The sequence below is a fragment of the Tachypleus tridentatus genome, chromosome 13, assembly GCF_004210375.1.
Source record: "Tachypleus tridentatus isolate NWPU-2018 chromosome 13, ASM421037v1, whole genome shotgun sequence".
Lineage (NCBI taxonomy): Eukaryota > Metazoa > Arthropoda > Merostomata > Xiphosura > Limulidae > Tachypleus > Tachypleus tridentatus.
Genome location: NC_134837.1, coordinates 214,040,393 through 214,057,826, shown reverse-complemented (window position 1 = coordinate 214,057,826; position 17,434 = coordinate 214,040,393). Strand labels below are relative to the sequence as shown.

The window sequence follows — 17,434 nt, the reverse complement described above, 5'->3', positions numbered from 1 at the left end:
TAAGTTCCCATATGTGTAAATGCCTTATTTTACATAAGTTTATTAATATTGATTACTCGCTGCTTAAGAAACGACACAACTTCCGCTTGAAGCGGCCACAGCTGGGCTTTGCCTTCACTTTGCTTCAACACTGATGTGTCCTTTCTTGTATAAAAGCCCATTAAAACAGTCTGTGAAGTATAGAGGACGCTACTCTTAGATTTTAATTTTTTTAAACAAAGTTCTTTGTTAGAACAATAAGTTTCTATTCGAAAAATAAAACCTAGATCTGTTGCTATCAACACTGAGAATGTGGTAATTCCTATATATAAAGTGGAACTCATGCGCTGTTGTACATGTTACCTGTAATGACTCAGTGAACAAACTGCTAATGAATTTTACATTTATCTCTTATTTAATATTGTTTTACAAACGATTGTTTGTTTGTTTTTGAATTTCGCACAAAGCTACGCGAGAGTTATTTACGCTAGCCGTCCATAATTTACCAGTTTAAGACTAGAGGAAAGGCAGCTAGTCTTCGCCACCCACCGCCAACTCTAAGACTACGCTTTTACCAATGAACATTGGGATTGACCGTCAAATTATAACGCCCTCATGGCTGAACGGGCGAGCATGTTGGGTGTGACGTGGATTCGGACCCGCGACCCTCAAATTTCTAGTCGAATGTTTCAACCACCTGTCCATGCCGGGTTTTTACAAACGAGCAACAATACAAAAAGTGGGGGCGTTATAATGTACGGTCAATCCCACTATTCGTTGGTAAAAGAGTATCCCAAGAGTTGGCGGTGGATGATGATGACTAGTACCTACCCTCAAGTCTTACACTGCTAAATTAGGGACGACTAGCGCAGATAGTTCTTGAGTAGCTTTGCGCGAAATTCAAAAACAAACAAACAAACAATACAACGAGTGAAATAAAATATCTTTTAGATACTTTCTACGTGCTACATCTTTGCGGCTCGTTAAACTAAAAATTTAATGGTCGTGTTTTTCTCAGTCTGTTTGATTGTGAGAAAAAATTATTGTTTAGTATTGAATTTAGGATCCATCCCCGTCTGAGAAATAGAAGAGTACAATAATATTTTACTAAGTTTTATAAAGTTTTTGTATGATTCAAAGCTTAGAATTAGAAAATTAAATATATATAACCACTACAAGACAATAACATATATATATATATAACATATGCTTTTACCACATAATTATCAAATAAGGTAGTTTATGATCACAATTGTTTGACAAACACTAGTCTAAATTCAATAATTAGATAGTTGTTACTTTATTTTAATTATCAAACAAAGTAGTTTATGATCACAATTGTTTGACAAAGACTGGTCTAAATTCAATAATTAGATTGTTACTTTAATTTAATAATCAAATAAGGTAGTTTATGATCACAATTGTTTGACAAAGACTGGTCTAAATTCAATAATTAGATAGTTGTTACTTTATTTTAATTATCAAACAAAGTAGTTTATGATCACAATTGTTTGACAAAGACTGGTCTAAATTTAATAATTAGATAGTTGTTACTTTATTTTAATTATCAAACAAAGTAGTTTATGATCACAATTGTTTGACAAAGACTGGTCTAAATTCAATAATTAGATTGTTACTTTAATTTAATAATCAAATAAGGTAGTTTATGATCACAATTGTTTGAAAAACACTGGTCTAAATTCAATAATTAGATAGTTGTTACTTTATTTTAATTATCAAACAAAGTAGTTTATGATCACAATTGTTTGACAAACACTGGTTTAAATTCAATAATTAGATAGTTGTTACTTTATTTTAATTATCAAACAAAGTAGTTTATGATCACAATTGTTTGACAAAGACTGGTCTAAATTCAATAATTAGATAGTTGTTACTTTATTTTAATTATCAAACAAAGTAGTTTATGATCACAATTGTTTGACAAAGACTGGTCTAAATTCAATAATTAGATAGTTGTTACTTTATTTTAATTATCAAACAAAGTAGTTTATGATCACAATTGTTTGACAAACACTGGTTTAAATTCAATAATTAGATATTTGTTACTTTATTTTAATTATCAAACAAAGTAGTTTATGATCACAATTGTTTGACAAAGACTGGTCTAAATTCAATAATTAGATTGTTACTTTAATTTAATAATCAAATAAGGTAGTTTATGATCACAATTGTTTGACAAACACTGGTTTAAATTCAATAATTAGATAGTTGTTACTTTATTTTAATTATCAAACAAAGTAGTTTATGATCACAATTGTTTGACAAACACTGGTTTAAATTCAATAATTAGATAGTTGTTACTTTATTTTAATTATCAAACAAAGTAGTTTATGATCACAATTGTTTGACAAACACTGGTTTAAATTCAATAATTAGATAGTTGTTACTTTATTTTAATTATCAAACAAAGTAGTTTATGATCACAATTGTTTGACAAACACTGGTTTAAATTCAATAATTAGATAGTTGTTACTTTATTTTAATTATCAAACAAAGTAGTTTATGATCACAATTGTTTGACAAACACTGGTTTAAATTCAATAATTAGATAGTTGTTACTTTATTTTAATTATCAAACAAAGTAGTTTATGATCACAATTGTTTGACAAAGACTGGTCTAAATTCAATAATTAGATAGTTGTTACTTTATTTTAATTATCAAACAAAGTAGTTTATGATCACAATTGTTTGACAAAGACTGGTTTAAATTTAATAATTAGATAGTTGTTACTTTATTTTAATTATCAAACAAAGTAGTTTATGATCACAATTGTTTGACAAACACTGGTTTAAATTCAATAATTAGATAGTTGTTACTTTATTTTAATTATCAAACAAAGTAGTTTATGATCACAATTGTTTGACAAAGACTGGTCTAAATTCAATAATTAGATTGTTACTTTAATTTAATAATCAAATAAGGTAGTTTATGATCACAATTGTTTGACAAACACTGGTCTAAATTCAATAATTAGATAGTTGTTACTTTATTTTAATTGCAAGAAAGTTTTTAATCATATATTTTGTAATGTAACATTATCTTAAGATAATTGTTGAGAAGGGTTATTTCTATAACTGGGTTTTGACCCTGGGTCTTCTTGAAGGGAATATTGGTTTGCTGTTCTCTCGTCTGAGGTCTTCACAGTAGATAGCACAGTTTACAAGTGGTTAGCATACGAGACTGCGGATCGGAGGTTTAGTAGTTCGCATCCCAATACCACCGAAACAAATCGTGCTCTGCTCTTTGGATGCGTGACAAGAGTTAGAAGAACACCCCAAGAGTTGGCGGTAGGTGGTGTTGACTGAGTGTCGTTCCTCTAATATACCACCTGTTATTGCTCTGTATTAGCTTTGCACGATTTTGAACAAACAAACAGTTATGTCCGAGCAATGATCGTCGAGAACTCGTTTCTGATAAAAGTGAAAACATGGTAGCTTTGACACACGTAAAGGTGAAACTTTGGTAGTTTTAACACTTGAAGGTGAAAATCTAATTATTCTAAAACACTTGGAAGTGAAGGTCTGATAATTTTAACGTGTGAAGATGTGTTCAGGTGAAGGTGAAAGCTTGGTAATTCTAAAACATACGAAGGTGAAAATTTGGTAATTTTAACACGTGTGAAGATGAAAATCTGGTAGTTCTTAAACATGTGAAAGTGAAAAATCCGTTCATTTCAGTCATGTACGCATGTGTCAAGAGTGAGAATTATTCCAGGGAAAAACTTCAACCGTTTCTTTAAGAACAAATCAAAACATTTAGTACTGAAGCAAGTTGTCTCAATATTTTAGTGACAGAGAAATAAAATTTAAAAACCAAAGAATACCCTAAAGCTCTAATTATTTATCGTGCACCATCACTTATTATATGGAAGTAAAGTTTTATCTGATTGGATAGTCAATAGTTTGATAAGGTTTGTATGACGAGTGATATGAAAAATTTAATAATAAACTGTATGTATAACACCAAAAGATCCAAACGACTTTAACTATAGAACCCAAGGCTACGTTTGTTGCTGCTTTTGTTTTACCTAACACAATATTCTCGCAAGAAGAGTTGTGGGTGAGTGAAGTAGATAAGTGTGATTCACGATGGTGTTATATAGATGATTAAGAAAGATAACGTTTGAGAATTGGAAAAGGAAAACGACGATTCCAAAGAACCCACACAAATTATGGTACCTTTAGTTTCAACCTCGTCTCTAAATCTAAAACAGTAAGTTCGTTCATTCCCCTCGTCTCTAAATCTAAAACAGTAAGTTCGTTCCCACCCCTCGTCTCTAAATCTAAAACAGCAAGTTCGTTCCCACCCCTCGTCTCTTAAATCTCAAACAGCAAGTTCGTTCCCACCCCTCGTCTCTAAATCTAAAACAGTAAGTTCGTTCCCACCCCTCGTCTCTACATCTGAAACAGTAAGTTCGTTCCCACCCCTCGTCTCTAAATCTAAAACAGTAAGTTCGTTCCCACCCCTCGTCTCTAAATCTAAAACAGTGAGTTCGTTCCCACCCCTCGTCTCTAAATCTAAAACAGTAAGTTCGTTCCCACCCCTTTTTTTTTTGTATTTTACTGTTACCTTTTCATCATATCACCCCTGTAACGATTTTATAAACCGTGAATTATGTATTTGAGAGAACCTTTATCGCGCTTATTAGTTTTTTTTTTCTTCTTTTGTTTGCTTTCTAAAAATCGCTTAAAATTTCGTGACTTTTGCGCAAGCGCAAAAAGAACAATATAGCTTCAATGCTGAGCCAACATTACGCCTTATTCTATGCGTTGTATTCTGTATTGAGCGGATATTGACGGGCTGGTACCAATTTTCTTTTGATAAGGGGTGTCATATCAGTGAAACGTTTGTCAACCATCAATAGCGGAATCAACTATTTCCTTTTCTATGCAGGTTCTTGAGATCGTGACGAGGTTATATAAGTATGATATCAACGAAAGACAATCGTGGTAATATAGTGCTGTAGTACTTAAATAAACCTTCAGACAAGAATGGCATATACAACCAAGATTATTTACTTGACTCGTTAACAACCTAGGAAAATGTAGTCAACGTGAGGTTTCATAGCCACAAGCGTTTGCAGTTATTTTGGGAGCTTTAATTTGAAATTTAATTCAGAAAATAAAAGCGCTGAATCCACATATTCTGGACCTGCCAGATTTTCAAAGATTAGGCCTAGCTTGGCCAGGTGGTTAAGGCACTCGACTCGTAATCCGAGGGTCGCGAATTCGAATCCCCGTCTCACCAAACATGCTCGCCCATTTCAGTCGTGGGGGCGTTATAATGTTACGGTCCATCCAACTATTCGTTAGTAAAAGAGTAGCACGAGAGTTGGCGGTGGATGGTGATGACTAGTACCTACCCTCTAGTCTTACACTGCTAAATTAGGGACGGCTAGCGCAGATAGCTCTCGTGTAGCTTTGCGCGAAATTCAAAATATAACATCAAAGATTAATGGCCAATTATAAATCCAAATAAGCAACATGAAAACGACAAAACATGACGTTAATTCTAAGTGTCGTTCTAAGAACAAAGACTGTAAACATCGCAAAACGTTGAGTCAACAAACAAATTTCTTTAACATTGAGATACAACAGTGAAAAAACATGAAATAGATTAGCAGAGTGTTTGAAAATTTCACCTGAATAATTTAGTTATCGCCGTAAATCTTTTTCAAGTCTTTATAGGTTTGTAAAACAAGATGTTTCTACTTGCATTTACCTCGATTTATATACAGGTTAAGCTCTTCCTTAAACTGTTTAGAATGGGTGTAAATAGTGTTCACGTTGTTTTTCTTTTCAGCTCCTGAAATTAACGGATCTTGCTTTCAGCAGCTCATGTCTATCTGTTCTCAATTATATCACAAATTGGGGTCCCTTTGGAGGAAAGCTCTATGATTAGACGGTGATTCAGGGTCAAGTAAACCTTGTTCGTATCCAAGGGGAAAATCTAAATATAGAAATTTCTCAAGTGAATGTCCACGAAATTCTGACCCATTTAGATGTGAAAGTACCTGGTTTAATACAGTGTTATATTGATCCTGCAATACAATACGTGGACTAGAAATAAACTTCTATTGGCAAAGATAACTCGTCATCCATGTGCTTATGTTCCATACTATTTGACTTACTATTGTTTTGCGAATTGCAAGGGTAAACTCAAACAAGATACGAAGAGCTGATGCTAATTTTTGCACAAGCACAAATCTACACAATGGGCTATTCGTGCTCTGCCCAACCATATCAGAACCCGGATTCTAGCGTTGTAAATCTGCAGTCATACCTCTATGCTACTGGCGAGCGAGAGGGCTAGGTAAAGTGAAAAAAAAAACTTGATTGTAAAGGACTTGTATACAGGTGTCTTTAGAAATTGAAGATTAGAATTCTGTAATGTAAACGTATTACTTGGAGATAGTATAGGTGTATAGGTTTGCGGAACTATTCTTCTAGCCCAAAGTTTCGAATTTAGCCAAAACTATTTTATGTTACTATGAGCAACGAAAATTGTTCAGAAATTTTTCTGTAGTAAATTAGTCATTATTTTCTGATCATGTAAAGAAAATCAGACATTTTATAGCGACAGTCTAAGGCTACCTTTACAAGTATAAGATAAAATTACGACTGATTCTTTTACTCCAATATCCTTTTAAAGACTTTAACACTGGATGGGTACCTAAACTTAAGGTTAAAGCATGTTGCCCTGAAATATTTATCTAAAGACTCCGAAAAAGTGGAGAAGACGCTCAATTTAAGGACAGAACTATTTCCTTCTAATATTTGTCTAAAGACACTTGAATACTGGAAGGGTCATCCCCAATAGGTTAGCAAGAAATTCGAGGTTCTTATAAAGCCTCGTTGTGGACAGAGCTTTTCTGTAAAACAAAAACCTACTGGGACGGAAATATTTCTATCTTACGTTTATAGAACATTTTCTTTCTTTATGTCGAATATTCGCCTAAATCAAATACTGGGAAAACAACTCAAATTTAAGTTAAAATAATATGTGTTCTCTCATTAGAACTAGAATACGTTTTTTTTTCTATCAAAGACTGGACATTTTGAAGGTATATCTATGTCCACACTGGTTTTGTTTTTTGTTTTCGTTTTTCTGAAACAAAATTTAGGACTATATAGTTAGTTGATATACCATTGGGTTTAGATGTATGTAGCTAGCCTATAGAAGCCACATTCATTGAAAGCGCAGAAACGTTTGGGTAAATGATGGATGACTCTCCATATTTTCACAAAGTGGTTGGCGACTTTTCCTATTCATGTTTTTTTCTTTCTTACTCAATTTTATGATAACTGCTTCTGGTTACTGTAACAGACAAAACACTCCACACTTACTGAAAAGGAAATATCTTTTTGTAAGACTTCAGAAACTCAAAGAAAAAGAATGTTATTCAAGCACACTTGAAATCCCAGGGCATGATGATTTAAGATATGTATTATTTCATAATATCTTCAGAAGTCTTTATGTTTTGCTTTTGCGAACTTCGTATTAAAGTAAAGACACGTTTAGGGTCATGTTTTTATATTCAAATGTCTATTATATTCCAGTTAATCCATTTTGGTTGGTATCCTTCGCTTGTCTCTTCAGCTATTGTATGTGAGATTTCTCATCGCATCTTTGATGTCATCATGATGGTTTCTATGGAGCCACAGAATGGGATAAGTATACAAACAAACCATTCTTCCTCACGGTCTGCTGCTCTACGCTTGGAAACCTCATTTATAAAGGGTTAACGCTCGAGTGTGTTCGGGAAAGGTATATCGAACTCGCTAAGAAAAACACCTCTTACTTCTTTAAATATAGGGCCGCGTAATCAGACAGACTCTATGTGAAGATTCATAAGGAATCTAATGTTCTAATAGGTGTGTGCTGTCAAGTTCTAACTTTGACCTTTTTCTCGTGAAGTTACTTCGTCCTTAGTGATGTTTACAATAATTATACGTCGTTAAGGTTTAAGAATATCTTAAATTTTTTCGATCCAATCAGTGTAAAGGAATGATTTCCGTATGAAAACACTCACTTTATTCTAAACATGACTGGGCCTTATGTAACTTAAAAGGAAGATTATTTGATTAATAAATACAGAAAATTCTGAGTTAGAAAGTCAGGCCTTAAGAAAGGAAGAGAAACAGTCTCGCATTGTAATTTCTCGTACTGTGCCTCAATCAACGTCTGTTTCAATAGTTATTGTTTTCGGGGAAGACTAAGTTTTAAAACTTATTACTTGTAGATGTTAGAGGTGTGAAGGCTAGTAGAACTCTTATTCTAGTCCAAAACTTTTAAATTTGACCAATAGTACTTTATGCTACTATGAGAAACGGAAATCGTGTAGAAAGAAATGGTAATTGTACAGTAGATGAATCAATATTTTCTGACGTAAGTAAGGAAAATCAGACACCTTATAGCAGTAATCTAAGGCTGCATTTACAAGTTAAAAATACAACACTGATTCTTACTCTCAAATATTAATTTTTGTGACTTATTTTACCGAGTGTTGAAATGAGGAAGCATATTAAAATTACACTATGTTAAAAATTTTTACTTTTTCTTGTTCCTGGGAAGAAAGTGTTATTTCCCAATTTCTTATGCCTAAAGTAAATGGAAAAGACCTATTTTTCTCTTTAATTTTGCTTTTGTGACCTGGGAGCGTATAACGAAAGCATGATGGGAGACTATATTTGGGGCTGATACGTGAAAGTGATTTACATTACAGCTGCAAACCTCGAAAAACTACTCACTTTTAAACATTTTTGTATAACTTTAGTACAAATACATGTAAATCTTGATTCATATGTTGTTTTATTCAGACCTTATGTAAATGAAAATGTGAAAATGTGCCCGTTTTTGCATAGAAAATAGGTTAATTTCTAAATTTCATTATCCGTGTCACAAAAGCAAAGTTTGAAGAGAATAATGGACATTTTCTGTACTCTTACAACATAAACAATTAAGAAATAATACGTACTATCCAGAAACAAAATTTGTAACACAATGTTATTTGCTATGATACAATACGCAGTCCCTCACCAATAGTGAACTAAATAAATACGTCTGTAACTTGAAGGTTAACGTATTATACCAGCTGCATCAGCGTACGTTTGTTAAATTCTCCTGACGGCTTGAATTTCATAGTATTTCTTATTACTGTTTAACTACATTTTTTTCCAATCATTTTTGTGCACTATTAAGTTTCAACACGAACCGTTTCTTTAGCAGAGGTCTCACATCTGAGCCATAACCAGAATAATTTTAGATTTTTCCAATAAATCGGCTAGCTATGACATACTTTTAACAAACAAGCACGAAAACAATTTCAAAAAACTAGGAATCTATGAATTATTAGCTTCTCTCAAGTCCACTGTTTTTTCTCATATTTAAAAACACGAGGGAAAACTTGGAAGTGCACGACATCAGAGGCGTTAGTATATGTTGCCTTCATCAACTGTGCCTGGCGTGGCTTAATGGATAGCGTTCCTGGACTTTGAGTCTGAGAATTCATGATTCCATATCCATTACCCCAAGGCCTGGTATGGCCAGGTGGTTAAGGCACTCGACTCGTAATCCGAGGGTCACGGGCTCGAATTCCCGTCAAACCGAACATGCTCGCCCTTTTAGTCGTAGGGTCGTTATAATGTTACCGTCAATCCCACTATTCGTTGGTAAAAGAGTAGCCCAAGGGTTGGCGGTTGGGGGGGATGACTAGCTGCCTTCCCTCTAGTCTTACACTGCTAAATTAGGGACGGCTAGCGCAGATAGCCCTTGTGTAGCTTTGCGCAAAATTCAAAAACAAACAAACAATGAACTTTCACTGGTAATTCTAAAGCTAAATATAAATGCAAAACAGTGTCTGTATACTACTAATCATATTTCTGTGTTTTGTTTCATCACGTCAAATAACCAGGTAAAGAGAGTGAACTGTTCACGGGCTACTGAAATTTCTTTTAAGTTTAAATACTACAATACTGTATTAATCATATTATTAAAGACGCAGGTTAGTCTACTACTCTGGACTTAGACCCGACTTCGAAGTTTTTCCATATTGCAAAATATTCCCTGTAAGCTTTGGTGCGTTATAAAAGTGGCAGTAAATACACCTTATCATAAAAGAATGGTGGCTGGACTGCCTTCCCTCTGGTCATTACCTCAAAATTAGGAACAGCGGCAGATAGCCTAACAAGCTTTGCCATAAATACAAAATACTTTATGAAATACCTACATTAAACTGTTATGATTGCGAAGAAGGAATGAAGTTTATTTTACTTCATCAACGTATAAAAATTACGACAGTTTTTATATGAAGGGGGTTTATTGCTCCTCAATAAGTCACTCGTGTGACATCTCAAATAGACCACATAAATGCTCATGCTGTTGAAATGTTTCTGTTTTTTGGTAGGTTTTTTTTTCAATATTTCGCTCAAAGATGCACGATACTCGTCTGAATAGAGGGTTTGTTTGTTAGTTTTGGAATTTCGCACAAAGCTACTCGAGGGCTATCTGTGCTAGCCGTCCCTAATTTAGCAGTGTAAGACTAGAGGGAAGGCAGCTAGTCATCACCACCCACCGCCAACTCTTGGGCTACTCTTTTACCAACGAATAGTGGGATTGACCGTCACATTATAACGCCCCCACGGCTGGGAGGGCGAGCATGTTTGGCGCGACGCGGGTGCGAACCCGCGACCCTCGGATTACGAGTCGCACGCCTTACGCGCTAGGCCATGCCAGGCCTGTGAATAGAGGGAAGGAACCACTCTAAAATCATGATCTACCTTGTCCGATCTAATACCAGGATTTGACTGTTACTCTTTTAAGGGTGTTTTTGAGGCAATAATTTGGTTTGTTCTAAACTTTGCGCAAACCTACATGAGGGCTATCTGCGTTAGCCGTTCCAAATTTAGCAGTGTAAGACTAGAGAGAAGATAGCTAGTCATCACCGCCCATCGCCAACCCTTGGGCTACTCTTTTACCAACGAATAATGGGATTGGCCGTCGCTTTATAACGACCCTACGACTGAAAGGACAAGCATGTTCGGTGTGATGGGGATTCAAATCCGTGACCCTCGGATTACGAATCGAGTGCCATAAACCACCTGGCCATGTCGGGTTGTACAAGTTCATATCAACTTCATTGGCAATTTTGTCACATTTTCAAAGTAGTACATGAGTCTGTGGTTCAGTCAAACGGCAACAAAAACACTTTCAATTATGCAAGTCAATCCTGTTTGTTACTCCTAGGATTTTCCACGTATTTTACCCAAAGAAATTATTCATTTCACCTATTTTCTGTGATTTATTTAGCAAGTGTTGCAACAGGGAAGAATGATAGAATTATTTACTACGATACAAGACATGGGCGCCCACAAGTAGTGAACTACGTAAAGTGTAAGTCTAATTTGAAGGTTAACTTATAACTACAACAACATCAGTATATTGAAACTACGTACCATAGTAGGTAAATATCCTTACTCTCCTATGAATATATATTTAAGAAATATCAACCAAGCTGGCCACCATGCACTAGACGCTTAAAACTAGTATAATGTTCTTTTGTGTGTATTATGATGTTTGTTTGTTTCTCATTCTACTTTTCCGTTAAATATATGTGTATATATATAATAAAGTAAAAAAATAAAATAAAATAAAAAGTAATAATGAAAAAAACAAATAAAAAGGGCAAATCAAGAAAATACATGGACATTGCCCTGAAAAGGGATGGAGTACTGTGGGTTACTCTGGCCCAAATGCACTACAACAATAACATAGTAACATAGTTGTAGCCGACATGAAAGTTAGGGAAGGAAGAAGAGGTCTTGTGCACCTGACCCTCCTGGGTATTTAAAATTCAACATACCCAAATTCCCACAAAGAAGAAGCGAGCGAACATCAGGATAAGTTTGTTAAACTCTCCTGGTGGCCTGGATTAATACTTTAGTATTTCAAAGTAGCTATTGTACTTATTGCCAGATGGTTTCAAGCTACCGAAGAATTCAACGAAAGATTGCGTTTATCACGGTCATTTACCAGTAAGAAAATAATAAAATTAACAATTACCGTGGGATAGCTTCACTCGTTGGCCATTTTCCAGTTGTTTTGTCTTGTTTGAAGATCAACTTATTTATTAAAACACAGCGTTTTTAAAGTTGTGGATAGGAATAAACAAGAAACTTTTTTTCCCCTTATTATAAACAAGTTATTCCACTTGTTTTAATGGAAAGAGTTCTAATGTTTGTAAAATAAGGAGCAGAGCGATACGTTCTTTAATGTGGAGTTGTTTGTTTTTTCGTGTTGTTTTTTCCGGGCCTTCCTTGACAGCTTTTTTAATGTCTTGATGAAAATTCAATAACTGCTGTTTCTTCGCAGTGGAGTTTTCGCAGCATGACGAAAATGACCCGAAGTGAAAACGACAAATTTTCGTTAGCACGTGTTTCTGACTGCCATAAATGTCGTCATTAACCATATGGTAACTGAACGAAGTTTGACAATCCTATTTAGCCAGGGTAAACAATTCCCGGTTTCTGTCTTTCAGGCAAAGTGAATGCTCAGAGTCTATTAGTTGGAATGAAGCAACGAAGTTCTGTTTTGTTTGTTTTTTTATGGTGCAGAGCAACTCGGTACAAACTATAATAACAAAACTGTTTTCTTTACAAGAGATATACTTAAAGCACGTGTTTTTATATTATTTACCGTTAAAGTTTCGAGATGAGTAAAGTAGATAAAAAATTGTATATATAGGCATGTTAGACCAATAGATAAAACTTAGTAGTATCATCAAATTGGATTCATAACAAAGAAACAAGTTTTTAGTGTTAGTCATGCTAATGTTTCTATGGAACCTACTTGATATAACGTGTAGTTACGAAAATAAGTAGTTTATGTAATTAAGTTTTGAAGCTTTTGTATCATAACAGTGACGTCACGTAATAGGCTATTCACTGAACAGTTTTTAATACTAAAGTTTTCATTGTACAGATGTGAAGTAGCGGAAGAAGTATAGATATTGTTAAGGCTAACCTAACAAATAAACTTATGTATTTGTTGTACAGATGTGAAGTAGCGGAAGAAGTATAGATATTGTTAAGGCTAACCTAACAAATAAACTTATGTATTTGTTGTACAGATGTGAAGTAGCGGAAGAAGTATAGATATTGTTAAGGCTAATCTAACAAATAAACTTCTGTATTCGTTGTACAGATGTGAAGTAGCGGAAGAAGTATAGATATTGTTAAGGCTAATCTAACAAATAAACTTCTGTATTCGTTGTACAGATGTGAAGTAGCGGAAGAAGTATAGATATTGTTAAGGGTAATCTAACAAATAAACATGTATTTGTTGTACAGATGTGAAGTAGGGGAAGAAGTATAGATATTGTTAAGGCTAATCTAACAAATAAACATGTATTTGTTGTACAGATGTGAAGTAGGGGAAGAAGTATAGATATTGTTAAGGCTAATCTAACAAATAAACATGTATTTGTTGTACAGATGTGAAGTAGGGGAAGAAGTATAGATATTGTTAAGGCTAACCTAACAAATTAACATGTATTTGTTGTACAGATGTGAAGTGGGGGAAGAAGTATAGATACTATTAAGGTTAATCTGACAAATAAACTTAAGTTCCACGAGATGATAACATTGATTAAAATTAACAATTCAACAGTGTAAAACGACCAAAAATTGCAGACATCTTACTCAATCCATTAAGTAAGTAGTTATTTGTCTCAGTTAAGCCTGAGACATTTTTTTAGTATGTGACATTCACTCCAAGGTACACTTTCACCACTTTTCGCACACACGTGTTCATATAAATTGGAACAAGTAGGCTAACAGCTAACATTGTCACATGTGAAGAACAGAGAAATGAATAATAATGTTCAAATATTGACTGGGTACAGTAGAACTAATCATCGAAAAGAGTGTTAGTAAAATATCGTGCACATAGACATCTATCAGATGAAAAATATCAACGTAGGTGAAATGAAACTGTTGTAGATGTGTAAGTACTTAATCCCATGACATTCCAAGTCTAAAACCAACACTAATTATCTGCATTCGAAAATGTGGTTGTTTATAATGAAAGGGACGAAACACAAATAAATAAAAAATTAAAAAGCGTTATTAAAAGATATCACTTGATGTTATAAACAAAACTTATCTATTGTAGTACAGTAGTGAAACTATTTGTGGAAACACACAGACAGTATTCGTATACAAGTCACAAAAAACGTGAAATACGAATTAGATAGTACGTTTATTAATGGTACAAAACATTATCATTGCAGTACAGAAGAAAAGTGGATGAGCTACACAATTCATGTGCTCACGTAGACCGATTAGTTTATCAATTTTCAGTTTTGAAATACTACTCAAAATGCCTTGTATTAGGCCTCGCAATAAAGCTAAGTTTCTTGGTCACCCTTTGACTTTTCATTTTTCTTTTCTTTTTGATAGAGCTTTGCATCTCAAGAATGTTTATATTGGGCAGCTCAATGCTAATATATCGTTTTAACACATTCACTGCGTGATAGGGTTAATTTTCTTTCTGGAAGATAAATAAATCCTCGCCCAGTGAGTTTGGTTCCTCAGGGAAAGGTATGATAAATCAGAACTTGCCTGTTCGTGTCAGCAGTCAATGTGCCATCAATTATGTGTAGTTCACGAACAACCTTGGCTGAGATGCACCCTGAACTTGTAGTAATCCTCCTCCACGCTTCACTGTAGGTGTTATTTATTGATTATGACACTGTTCTCCTCTCGACTGTCGAAGAAACTATCTGATCGCTTCCAGCCAATTTGAGCTTGATTTCATCTGTAAAGAAATCAGGGCTCAAACATTATTTATTTTATTTTTTGTGGTCCGATGCTCATAACATCAACCTTCTGGTGTGATTACATTTTCTTGGTAACAGTTTCGAGCAGTTACACTTTCATTAAAACCATTTCGTGCTAATTCGAATCTTATTCGATAGAAAATTGACACCTGTATTTATGACATAGGCTATATGCGTATTTGATCGTCGTGTATCTCATAAATAACATACTCTAAGAAACGTTTTTACCTCGACAATGTATGTTATTAACTGTGCCACTTCTACTTACCCTCTTCAGAGCCTTGTTGTCTTTTTTCACTCGGATTTTTTACTTCTATTCTACGTAATATGGTTGTCTGTACATTTATAAGCATTATACCGACGTCGCTTTTTCTGATTGGATGGATGAGCACTAATCACGGTGTAAGCTATCAAGACGTCATTGTACTCTAGCGTAGGAGTGTCATTCACGTAGTATTTTCACTACTTTATTTCACCGTTTACACACACACACGTATATATTTCAGTACTATACGTATGTATTTTAATAAAAATTAAAAATGATATAGAAACAGGAACCGGTTCTCGGGTTATTTATAGCTTGATTTATTGTTATTAAGCACAAGGGTACAGAGTGGGTTATCTGAGCTCTGCCACCATGGATATCGAAACTCGATTTTTAGTGTCTTAAGCCTGAAGACTTACTGTTGACAAATGATTATCAGGTTGACATTACCACTCGTTATTTATTTTTAGCTTTATACCGCAGACAAGTTACTGAACTTGTAGTACAACGCATTATAACATAAATGCCACTAAATCAACTATTTAAATTATGTCACTACACATAATGTGCTGAAAACTAACAACTTTTTATCAAACAAACTTTTCCTGTATTGACACACAATTTTAAGAATAATTGCTTGTTACCAAACTTACACATGCTTGCCTTTTCAGCAGTGGGGTCAATCCCACTATTCGTTGGTAAAAGAGTAGCCCAAGAGTTGGCGGCGGGTGGTGATGACTAGCTCCCTTCCCTCTGGTCTTACACTGCTAAATTAGGGACGGCTAGCGCGGATAGCCCTCGTGTAGCTTTGGGCGAAATTCAAAACAACCCAAACCAAACGAAACTTACTCTTACACATTTGTCATCAGTGTTATCTCATGAACACTAATCAATTATCTCCAAACTAGTTTACATGTTTGTGCATCACACGTGACATCACCATACATAACACATTTAAAATTATATTCTCAACGTTTGTTACCCTATTATTCACTTGAACATGGCCATCTGAAAGCCATGGAGTAAACAAAAGCTTGATAAATCTTTTTATTTATTGATATGTTGAGAAATAGTTAGAAATCGTTTTCTAATTTACTTTTCTACCGGAAGTAAAAATACTTAACAAACATCCCAGTTGGGCGAATATAAAATAAAAGCTTTCAGTTTCATGCTATAATAAACCAAACAGAAAGTTTTTATTTTAGTTTTGATGAGTTAAGAGCTCCTTTAGGTGAGAATAAACACGTAAGCTTGACATGTATATGGAAATCTATATAAAATAATATAGTAACCCACTATATTTACATGTGCTTGTGATATTGAAAATTCGACAACTAGGCTAAGAAAACAAGGCGGTAAGGGTAGCATAGGCTGGGGATAGAAAGTCGTTTAGGAGAAATAAGATGTATGACACGAACACGAATCACAATAAAGAAAGCACAAGCTCACGGGGCGGAAACAGTGTGTTTGTTTTGAATTCTCGCGCAAAGCTACACCAGAGGTATCTGCGCTAGTCGTCTCTTATTTAACAGTATAAGAGCCATCTCTTTGGTTATTCGTTTATAAGGGAATATAATGACCGTCACTTATAACACTTGCAGAGCTGGAAGGGCGAGTAAGTTTAGTGTTACAGGAGTTCGAACCCCCAGCCCTCAGATTACGATACAAGCGCCCTAATCGTCTGATCATGCCGGGCCTACTGCATATAGAACGAATTAGGTAAAACACTGCAATTGTTTAGCACTTTAATGATCACTTTTATACATTATTCTATTATTATTTTATTATAAGACATATTTATAATGTTGTATTTTAATAGTTTAATAATAGTTTTGAGTTTACTTGTAAATATCATTATATCACGAGTTACATCTTTTTACAGTAAAAAGGAATATATTTAAAACAGCTATGGCGTTGCCATTGCACCAGTTCTCAATAGATTTTTCCTTACTATAAAAGCTGTAAATTTTATATTTTGTTTAATATAGATATTAGCTGGAGGCCGCATGATGTTGAAGTCAATAAAACCCCAAGAATTTTCTGTACAAGTTTTGGTGATAATCCTTTTTTAAAGTTCTTTTGGAGCAGAAATAGGCCTGATTTAAGGTTGAAAAAAAACTTCTTTTCATTAGCACTAAAACGTCTTAAGCCTTGATGTCTGTAGTTGCTTTTTATTTCACTTTACTTTAGGAAAAAAGAGCATTTCGAAAATAGCATTTTAATTCGAAATACTCAAGTATTCACGTTCTCTATTGTTCCTTCAAAATTTGCTCCTTGTTTAAACGCATTTTATTTCTGGAGTAAAGAAAAAATTCCCTTCAGCATCAGAAAG

The 17,434-nt window shown here is 34.3% G+C and overlaps 1 protein-coding gene and 1 long non-coding RNA gene across 2 annotated transcripts in view; one reads left to right on the top strand and one right to left on the bottom strand.

Moving 5' to 3' along the window:
- The window catches only part of LOC143237651 (neural-cadherin-like), a 436,819-nt gene that overhangs the window by 99,035 nt on the left and 320,350 nt on the right, over nucleotides 1-17,434 (top strand). The window lies entirely within an intron of this gene.
- On the bottom strand, nucleotides 14,239-15,147 carry LOC143237652 (uncharacterized). Its single transcript, XR_013020182.1, has 2 exons — nucleotides 15,106-15,147; nucleotides 14,239-14,815 (listed from the first exon to the last, which is right to left on the bottom strand). It is a non-coding gene; the product is annotated as an uncharacterized LOC143237652 (long non-coding RNA).